Source organism: Oncorhynchus gorbuscha, unplaced genomic scaffold, assembly GCF_021184085.1.
Source record: "Oncorhynchus gorbuscha isolate QuinsamMale2020 ecotype Even-year unplaced genomic scaffold, OgorEven_v1.0 Un_scaffold_3678, whole genome shotgun sequence".
NCBI classification, from domain to species: Eukaryota; Metazoa; Chordata; class Actinopteri; order Salmoniformes; family Salmonidae; genus Oncorhynchus; species Oncorhynchus gorbuscha.
Genome location: NW_025747862.1, coordinates 33,497 through 44,760, shown reverse-complemented (window position 1 = coordinate 44,760; position 11,264 = coordinate 33,497).

Genomic DNA, 11,264 nt, shown 5'->3' with positions numbered 1-11,264 from the left:
AGGCAGCAGCTATTCTTCCTGGGGTTTATTATGGATCCCCATTAGTTCCTGCCAAGGCAGCAGCTACTCTTCCTGGGGTTTATTATGGATCCCCATTAGTTCCCGCCAAGGCAGCAGCTATTCTTCCTGGGGTTTATTATGGAACCCCATTAGTTGCTGCCAAGGCAGCAGCTACTCTTCCTGGGGTTTATTATGGATCCCCATTAGTTCCTGCCAAGGCAGCAGCTACTCTTCCTGGGGTTTATTATGGATCCCCGTTAGTTCCTGTCAAGGCAGCAGCTATTCTTCCTGGGGTTTATTATGGATCTCCATTAGTTCCTGCCAAGGCAGCAGCTACTCTTCCTGGGGTTTATTATGGATGCTCGTTAGTTCCTGCCAAGGCAGCAGCTACTCTTCCTGGGGTTTATTATGGATCCCCATTAGTTCCTGCCAAGGCAGCAGCTACTCTTCTTGGGGTTTATTATGGATCCCTATTAGTTCCTGCCAAGGCAGCAGCTATTCTACCTGGGGTTTATTAGGGTCCCTATTAGTTCCTGCCAAGGCAGCAGCTACTCTTCCTGGAGTTTATTATGGATCCCCATTAGTTCCTGCCAAGGCAGCAGCTACTCTTCCTGGGGTTTATTATGGATCCCCATTAGTTCCTGCCAAGGCAGCAGCTATTCTTCCTGGGGTTTATTATGGATCCCCATTAGTTCCTGCCAAGGCAGCAGCTACTCTTCCTGGGGTTTATTATGGATCCCCATTAGTTCCCGCCAAGGCAGCAGCTATTCTTCCTGGGGTTTATTATGGAACCCCATTAGTTCCTGCCAAGGCAGCAGCTACTCTTCCTGGGGTTTATTATGGATCCCCATTAGTTCCTGCCAAGGCAGCAGCTACTCTTCCTGGGGTTTATTATGGATCCCCGTTAGTTCCTGTCAAGGCAGCAGCTATTCTTCCTGTGGTTTATTATGGATCTCCATTAGTTCCTGCCAAGGCAGCAGCTACTCTTTCTGGGGTTTATTATGGATGCTCGTTAGTTCCTGCCAAGGCAGCAGCTACTCTTCCTGGGGTTTATTATGGATCCCCATTAGTTCCTGCCAAGGCAGCAGCTACTCTTCCTGGGGTTTATTATGGATCCCCATTAGTTCCTGCCAAGGCAGCAGCTACTCTTCCTGGGGTTTATTATGGATCCCCATTAGTTCCTGCCAAGGCGGCAGCTACTCTTCCTGTGGTTTATTATGGATCCCCATTAGTTCCTGCCAAGGCGGCAGCTACTCTTCCTGTGGTTTATTATGGATCCCCATTAGTTCCTGCCAAGGCAGCAGTTACTCTTCCTGGGGTTTATTATGGATCCCCATTAGTTCCTGCCAAGGCAGCAGTTACTCTTCCTGGGGTCTGGCAAAATTTAGGCAGTTCTACATTTTAAAAACATTACAATACATTCATAACAGATTTTACAACACATTAAGTGTGTGCCCTCAGGCCCCTACTTCACAACCACACATCCACAACACAAAGTCCATGTGTACATGTGTGTATAGTACGTATGTTATTGTGTGTATATGCATGTGTCTGTAAATACAAGTAGTGATGAAGTCAGTCGCTCCTCCTTTAGAGCCAGGAGAGATTGACATTCATATTATTAATGTTAGTTCTCTGTGTACACCCAAGTCCCTCTGTGGCACCTGACCACACGGCTTAACAGTAGTCCAGCTGCGACAAAACTAGGGCCTGTAGGACCTGCCATATTGATCGTGCTGTTAAGAAGGTAGAGCAGCTCTTTATTATGGACAGACTTCTCCCCATCTTAGTTACTGTTGTATCAATATGTTTTAACCATGACAGTTTACAATCCCGGGTTACTCCAAGCAGTTTGGTCTCCTCAACTTGCTCAATTTCCACATAATTTATTACAAGATTTAGTTGAGGTTCAGGGTTTAGTGAATGATTTGTCCCAAATTCAATGCTTTTTGTTTAAAAAAAGAATTTATTTAGGACTAACTTATTCCTTGCCACCCATTCTACAACTAACCGCAGCCCTTTGTTATGTGTTGCGGTCATTTCAGTCACTGTAGTAGCTAATGGCTACAGTGTTGAGTCAACCGCATACATAGACACACTCTGGCTTTACTCAAAGTCAGTGGCATGTCATTAGTACACATTTTAAAAAGCAAGGGGCCTAGAGAGCTACCCTGGGGAATTCCTGATTATATGTGATAGGCTTCCATTAAAGAACACTCTCTGTGTTCTGTTAGACAGGTAACTCTTTATCCACATTATAGCAGGGGGTGTAAAGCCATAACACATATGTTTTTCCAGCAGCAGACTATGATCGATAATATCAAAAGCCCCACTGAAGTCTAACAAAACAGCCTCCACAATCTTTTTATCAATTTCTCTCAGCCAATCATTAGTCACTGTGTGAGTGTTGTGCTTGTTAAATTTCCTTCCCTATAACTGTGCTGAAAGTCTGTTTGTCAATTTGTTTACTGTGAAATAACATTGTTTCTGGTCAAAACACAATTTTTTCCAAAACTTTCCAAAGGGTTGGTAACAGGCTGATTGGTCAGCTATTTGAGCCAGTAAAGGGGGCTTTACTATTCTTAGGTAGCAGAATGACTTTAGCTTCCCTCCAGGCCTGAGGGCACACACATTCTAGTGGGCTTAGATTGAAGATGTGGCAAATAGGAGTGGCAATGTCGTCCCCTATTATCCTCAGTAATTCTCCATCCAAGTTGTCAGACCCGGTGGCCTTGTCATTGTTGATAGACAACAATCATTTTTTGCACCTCTTCCACACTCACTTTACGGAAGTCAGAATTACACCGCTCGTCTTTCCTTATGTGTCTAGCGTCAGTGTTTGTTGCTGGCATGTCATGTCTAAATGTGCTAATCTTGACAATTTGCTAAATCATTAAAAGTAGTTCACAATATCAGTGGGTTTTGTGAAGACTGAGCCATCTGATTCAATGATTGATGGGAGCTGAATTTTTACTTTGTCATTTTCATAGTGAAGTTTCTTCTTCTTTTTATTCAGTTTAGTGACATGATTTCTCAATTTGCATTAAGTTTGGCAATGGGTTGTACAGCCAGACTTATTTGCCATTCCTTTTGCCTCATCCCTCTCAACCATACCATTTTTAAATTCCTCACAGTACATTTTTATATGTTAAGCCACATTACTCTACATTACCCTTCACTACAGTACATTATACTACGATAATCCACAATAATCTACATTATACTATATTATACTACATTACTCTACATTATACTACATTGCTCTACATTATACTATATTATACTACATTACTCTACATTATACTATGTTAATTTTCATTACTCTACATTATACTACATTACTCTACATTATACAACATTACAGTACATTATACTGCATCACTCTATATTATTATACTATGTTAATCCATATTACTCTACATTACTCTACATTATACTACATTACTCTACATTACTCTACATTATACTACATTACTCTACATTACTTTACATCAGGTATTCCTAAACTGGGGTACGCGCTATGCCTTCGGGGGTAAAATAAAAATGTAATTCACTTTTTTAAATTTTTATGTGTAGAGCGAAATAACAACATCATTTACATTTACATTTAAGTCATTTAGCAGACGCTCTTATCCAGAGCGACTTACAAATTGGTGCATTCACCTTATGACATCCAGTGGAACAGTCACTTTACAATAGTGCAATGTTGCAAACAACACAATGTCAAATACAGGTAGCCTCGTCAAATAATGAACATCCAATCACATTAACTGCTAACGGCCCGTATGTAACCAAACGTAGCTGCTGCTCATTTAGTTTGTTCCAAAATGGATAAATGGTGAAAAAAGTAAGGCCCGCTTCCATAGAGACACATACCAGCTCTACTGGTAGTACCGCTACTACTACTAGGACATCATACTGCTACTACCACTAGGACATCATACTGCTACTACCACTAGGACATCATACTGCTACTACCACTAGGACATCATACTGCTACTACTACTAGGACATCATACTGCTACTACTACTAGGACATCATACTGCTACTACCACTAGGACATCATACTGCTACTACCACTAGGACATCATACAGCTACTGCCACTAGGACATCATACTGCTACTACTACTAGGACATCATACTGCTACTACCAGCCGTACTCCACAGGTTGTTCTGCTTCCACCAGCACATCCAATGCTTAGCTTCAGTAATTCTAAGTTTGTTGTTATCCCAGCTAGCATGGACACCGACAGTTGTGAATCTGATGCAGCCGAAGAGCTACTGCCCCCTTACCCAGGAAAGCACTGAACAACAGACAGGGACGTTGGACCATTGAAGAGGCACAAATATGATGAGAACTACATTGATTTGAGGTTAACATACATTAGGAATAGTGCCTTTTCTCAGCCACACTGTGTTATATGTGCAAAAGTACTAATCTCACAACTCGATGAACCAAACATTTAGAACAAAATATGTTAATTTGAAAAATAAGCAACAGGAGTTTTTTTAACGAGAATTAAGTCGACCTTTGAGTTGTAAGAGCTACAGATACCTCAATAAGAAGGGTCTAGAAGTGTCTTATATGGTGAGCTACAGAGTGGCTGGGACAGGCAAGCCCCATACTATTGTGGAGGACTGGCTAGGACAGGCAAGCCCCATACTATTGTGGAGGACTGGCTGGGACAGGCAAGCCCCATACTATTGTAGAGGAGTAGCTAGGACAGGCAAGCCCCATACTATTGTGGAGGACTGGCTGGGACAGGCAAGCCCCATACTATTGTGGAGGACTGGCTGGGACAGACAAGCCCCATACTATTGTAGAGGACTGGCTAGGACAGACAAGCCCCATACTATTGTGGAGGACTGGCTAGGACAGACAAGCCCCATACTATTGTGGAGGACTGGCTAGGACAGACAAGCCCCATACTATTGTAGAGGACTGGCTAGGACAGACAAGCCCCATACTATTGTAGAGGACTGGCTAGGACAGACAAGCCCCATACTATTGTGGAGGACTGGCTAGGACAGACAAGCCCCATACTATTGTAGAGGACTGGCTAGGACAGACAAACCCCATACTATTGTGGAGGACTGGCTAGGACAGGCAAGCCCCATACTATTGTGGAGGACTGGCTAGGACAGACAAGCCCCATACTTTTGTGGAGGACTGGCTAGGACAGACAAGCCCGATACTATTGTAAAGGACTGGCTAGGACAGACAAGCCCCATACTATTGTGGAGGACTGGCTAGGACAGACAAGCCCCATACTATTGTGGAGGACTGGCTAGGACAGACAAGCCCCATACTATTGTGGAGGACTGGCTAGGACAGACAAGCCCCATACTATTGTAAAGGACTGGCTAGGACAGACAAGCCACATACTATTGTGGAGGACTGGCTAGGACAGACAAGCCCCATACTATTGTAAAGGACTGGCTAGGACAGACAAGCCCCAAACTATTGTGGAGGACTGGCTAGGACAGACAAGCCCCATACTATTGTGGAGGACTGGCTAGGACAGACAAGCCCCATACTATTGTGGAGGACTGGCTAGGACAGACAAGCCCCATACTTTTGTGGAGGACTGGCTAGGACAGACAAGCCCTATTGTGAGGACTGGCTGACAGATACTATTGTAAAGGACTGGCTAGGACAGACAAGCCCCATACTATTGTGGAGGACTGGCTAGGACAGACAAGCCCCATACTATTGTGGAGGACTGGCTAGGACAGACAAGCCCCATACTATTGTGGAGGACTGGCTAGGACAGACAAGCCCCATACTATTGTAAAGGACTGGCTTGGACAGACAAGCCCCATACTATTGTGGAGGACTGGCTAGGACAGACAAGCCCCATACTATTGTAAAGGACTGGCTAGGACAGACAAGCCCCATACTATTGTGGAGGACTGGCTAGGACAGACAAGCCCCATACTATTGTGGAGGACTGGCTAGGACAGACAAGCCCCATACTATTGTGGAGGACTGGCTAGGACAGACAAGCCCCATACTATTGTAAAGGACTGGCTAGGACAGACAAGCCCCATACTATTGTGGAGGACTGGCTAGGACAGACAAGCCCCATACTATTGTGGAGGACTGGCTAGGACAGGCAAGCCCCATACTATTGTGGAGGACTGGCTAGGACAGACAAGCCCCATACTATTGTGGAGGACTGGCTAGGACAGACAAGCCCCATACTATTGTGGAGGACTGGCTAGGACAGACAAGCCCCATACTATTGTAAAGGACTGGCTAGGACAGACAAGCCCCATACTATTGTGGAGGACTGGCTAGGACAGACAAGCCCCATACTATTGTAAAGGACTGGCTAGGACAGACAAGCCCCATACTATTGTGGAGGACTGGCTAGGACAGACAAGCCCCATACTATTGTAAAGGACTGGCTAGGACAGACAAGCCCCAAACTATTGTGGAGGACTGGCTAGGACAGACAAGCCCCATACTATTGTGGAGGACTGGCTAGGACAGACAAGCCCCATACTATTGTAGAGGACTGGCTAGGACAGACAAGCCCCATACTAGAGGACTGGCTAGGACAGACAAGCCCCATACTATTGTGGAGGACTGGCTAGGACAGACAAGCCCCATACTATTGTGGAGGACTGGCTAGGACAGACAAGCCCCATACTATTGTAGGAGGACTGGCTAGGACAGACAAGCCCCATACTAGGACAGACAATTGTAGAGGACTGGCTAGGACAGACAAGCCCCATACTATTGTGGAGGACTGGCTAGGACAGACAAGCCCCATACTATTGTGGAGGACTGGCTAGGACAGACAAGCCCCATACTATTGTGGAGGACTGGCTAGGACAGACAAGCCCCATACTATTGTGGAGGACTGGCTAGGACAGACAAGCCCCATACTATTGTGGAGGACTGGCTAGGACAGGCAAGCCCCATACTATTGTGGAGGACTGGCTAGGACAGACAAGCCCCATACTATTGTGGAGGACTGGCTAGACAGACAAGCCCCATACTATTGTAGAGGACTGGCTAGGACAGACAAGCCCCATACTATTGTAGAGGACTGGCTAGGACAGACAAGCCCCATACTATTGTGGAGGACTGGCTAGGACAGACAAGCCCCATACTATTTGTAGACAGACAAGCCCCATACTATTGTAGAGGACTGGCTAGGACAGACAAGCCCCATACTATTGTGGAGGACTGGCTAGGACAGACAAGCCCCATACTATTGTAGAGGACTGGCTAGGACAGACAAGCCCCATACTATTGTGGAGGACTGGCTAGGACAGACAAGCCCCATACTATTGTAGAGGACTGGCTAGGACAGACAAGCCCCATACTATTGTAGAGGACTGGCTAGGACAGACAAGCCCCATACTATTGTGGAGGACTGGCTAGGACAGACAAGCCCCATACTATTGTGGAGGACTGGCTAGGGACAGACAAGCCCCATACTATTGTAGAGGACTGGCTAGGACAGACAAGCCCCATACTATTGTAGAGGACTGGCTAGGACAGACAAGCCCCATACTATTGTGGAGGACTGGCTAGGACAGACAAGCCCCATACTATTGTAGAGGACTGGCTAGGACAGACAAGCCCCATACTATTGTGGAGGACTGGCTAGGACAGACAAGCCCCATACTATTGTGGAGGACTGGCTAGGACAGACAAGCCCCATACTATTGTGGAGGACTGGCTAGGACAGACAAGCCCCATACTATTGTAGAGGACTGGCTAGGACAGACAAGCCCCATACTATTGTGGAGGACTGGCTAGGACAGACAAGCCCCATACTATTGTGGAGGACTGGCTAGGACAGGCAAGCCCCATACTATTGTGGAGGACTGGCTAGGACAGACAAGCCCCATACTATTGTGGAGGACTGGCTAGACAGACAAGCCCCATACTATTGTGGAGGACTGGCTAGGACAGACAAGCCCCATACTATTGTGGAGGACTGGCTAGGACAGACAAGCCCCATACTATTGTAAAGGACTGGCTAGGACAGACAAGCCCCATACTATTGTGGAGGACTGGCTAGGACAGACAAGCCCCATACTATTGTGGAGGACTGGCTAGGACAGACAAGCCCCATACTATTGTGGAGGACTGGCTAGGACAGACAAGCCCCATACTATTGTAAAGGACTGGCTAGGACAGACAAGCCCCATACTATTGTGGAGGACTGGCTAGGACAGACAAGCCCCATACTATTGTGGAGGACTGGCTAGGACAGACAAGCCCCATACTATTGTGGAGGACTGGCTAGGACAGACAAGCCCCATACTATTGTGGAGGACTGGCTAGGACAGACAAGCCCCATACTATTGTGGAGGACTGGCCCCATACTATTGTAGGACAGACAGACAAGCCCCATACTATTGTAGGAGGACTGGCTAGGACAGACAAGCCCCATACTATTGTGGAGGACTGGCTAGGACAGACAAGCCCCATACTATTGTGGAGGACTGGCTAGGACAGACAAGCCCCATACTATTGTAGAGGACTGGCTAGGACAGACAAGCCCCATACTATTGTGGAGGACTGGCTAGGACAGACAAGCCCCATACTATTGTGGAGGACTGGCTAGGACAGACAAGCCCCATACTATTGTAGAGGACTGGCTAGGACAGACAAGCCCCATACTATTGTAGAGGACTGGCTAGGACAGACAAGCCCCATACTATTGTGGAGGACTGGCTAGGACAGACAAGCCCCATACTATTGTAGAGGACTGGCTAGGACAGACAAGCCCCATACTATTGTAGAGGACTGGCTAGGACAGACAAGCCCCATACTATTGGACAGACAAGAGGACTGGCTAGGACAGACAAGCCCCATACTATTGTAGAGGACTGGCTAGGACAGACAAGCCCCATACTATTGTAGAGGACTGGCTAGGACAGACAAGCCCCATACTATTGTGGAGGACTGGCTAGACAGACAAGCCCCATACTATTGTAGGACAGACAGACAAGCCCCATACTATTGTGGAGGACTGGCTAGGACAGACAAGCCCATACTATTGTGGAGGACTGGCTAGGACAGACAAGCCCCATACTATTGTGGAGGACTGGCTAGGACAGACAAGCCCCATACTATTGTAGAGGACTGGCTAGGACAGACAAGCCCCATACTATTGTAGAGGACTGGCTAGGACAGACAAGCCCCATACTATTGTAGAGGACTGGCTAGGACAGACAAGCCCCATACTATTGTGGAGGACTGGCTAGGACAGACAAGCCCCATACTATTGTGGAGGACTGGCTAGGACAGACAAGCCCCATACTATTGTGGAGGACTGGCTAGGACAGACAAGCCCCATACTATTGTAGAGGACTGGCTAGGACAGACAAGCCCCATACTATTGTGGAGGACTGGCTAGGACAGACAAGCCCCATACTATTGTAGAGGACTGGCTAGGACAGACAAGCCCCATACTATTGTGGAGGACTGGCTAGGACAGACAAGCCCCATACTATTGTGGAGGACTGGCTAGGACAGACAAGCCCCATACTATTGTAGAGGACTGGCTAGGACAGACAAGCCCCATACTATTGTAGAGGACTGGCTAGGACAGACAAGCCCCATACTATTGTGGAGGACTGGCTAGGACAGACAAGCCCCATACTATTGTGGAGGACTGGCTAGGACAGACAAGCCCCATACTATTGTGGAGGACTGGCTAGGACAGACAAGCCCCATACTATTGTAGAGGACTGGCTAGGACAGACAAGCCCCATACTATTGTAGAGGACTGGCTAGGACAGACAAGCCCCATACTATTGTGGAGGACTGGCTAGGACAGACAAGCCCCATACTATTGTGGAGGACTGGCTAGGACAGACAAGCCCCATACTATTGTAGAGGACTGGCTAGGACAGACAAGCCCCATACTATTGTAGAGGACTGGCTAGGACAGACAAGCCCCATACTATTGTAGAGGACTGGCTAGGACAGCCCCATACTATTGTAGAGGACTGGCTAGGACAGACGAGCCCCATACTATTGTGGAGGACTGGCTAGGACAGACAAGCCCCATACTATTGTGGAGGACTGGCTAGGACAGACAAGCCCCATACTATTGTAGGACTGGCTAGGACAGACAAGCCCCATACTATTGTAGAGGACTGGCTAGGACAGACAAGCCCCATACTATTGTGGAGGACTGGCTAGGACAGACAAGCCCCATACTATTGTGGAGGACTGGCTAGGACAGACAAGCCCCATACTATTTTGAAGGACTTAATTCTTCCTGCTGCCGGGGGAAAAGGCGGGAAAAGACTATACAGATGTAACAGTATAACTTTAAACCGTCCCCTCGCCCATACCCGGGCGCGAACCAGGGACCCTCTGCATACATCAACAACAGTCACCCCTCGAAGCATCGTTACCCATCGCTCCACAAAAGCCGCGGCCCTCGCAGAGCAAGGGTAACCACTACTTCAAGGTCTCAGAGCAAGTGAAGTCACCGATTGAAACGCTATTTGGCGCACCACCGCTAACTGAGCTAGCCGTTTCACATCCGTTACACCAGCACCACCGCTAACTAAGCTAGCCGTTTCACATCCGTTACACCAGCACCACCGCTAACTAAGCTAGCCATTTGACATCCGTGACACCAGCAGCACCGCTAACTAAGCTAGCCGTTTCACATCCGTTACACAGACATATCCCTTCATCGAACAACACTGTACCACGATGCATTAGTGATATGGCAGGAGATGTTTTGAAACAATTACTGCTTCGCATAACAGTGAATTCTATGTGTTACAGCTGAAGGAGAATGGGGATGGGGATGGGAGTGGGAATGGGAATGGGAATGGGGATGGGAATGGGGATGGGGATGGGGATGGGGATGGGAATGGGAATGGGAATGGGAATGGGAATGGGAATGGGAATGGGAATGGGGATGGGGATGGGAATGGGGATGGGGATGGGAATGGGGATGGGAATACGTGACAATGGTTAACTTTGTGAAATCAGAAGGCCCCTGTCTGGGTGATGATGACTGTCCTGTCTGGGTGATGTTTTTTCTCACTTGAATGATCTGAATCTAGGATTACAGGGATTCTCCACAACTATATTCAATGTGCGGGACAAAATTGAGGCTGTGATTAAGAAGTTGGAGCTCTTCTCTGTCTGCATTAACAAGGACAACACACAGGTCTTTCCATTGTTGTATGATTTTTTTGTGTGTAAATGAACTCAAGCTTACGGACAATGTGATATAGCGAAGCAACTGAGTGAGTTGGGTGCCA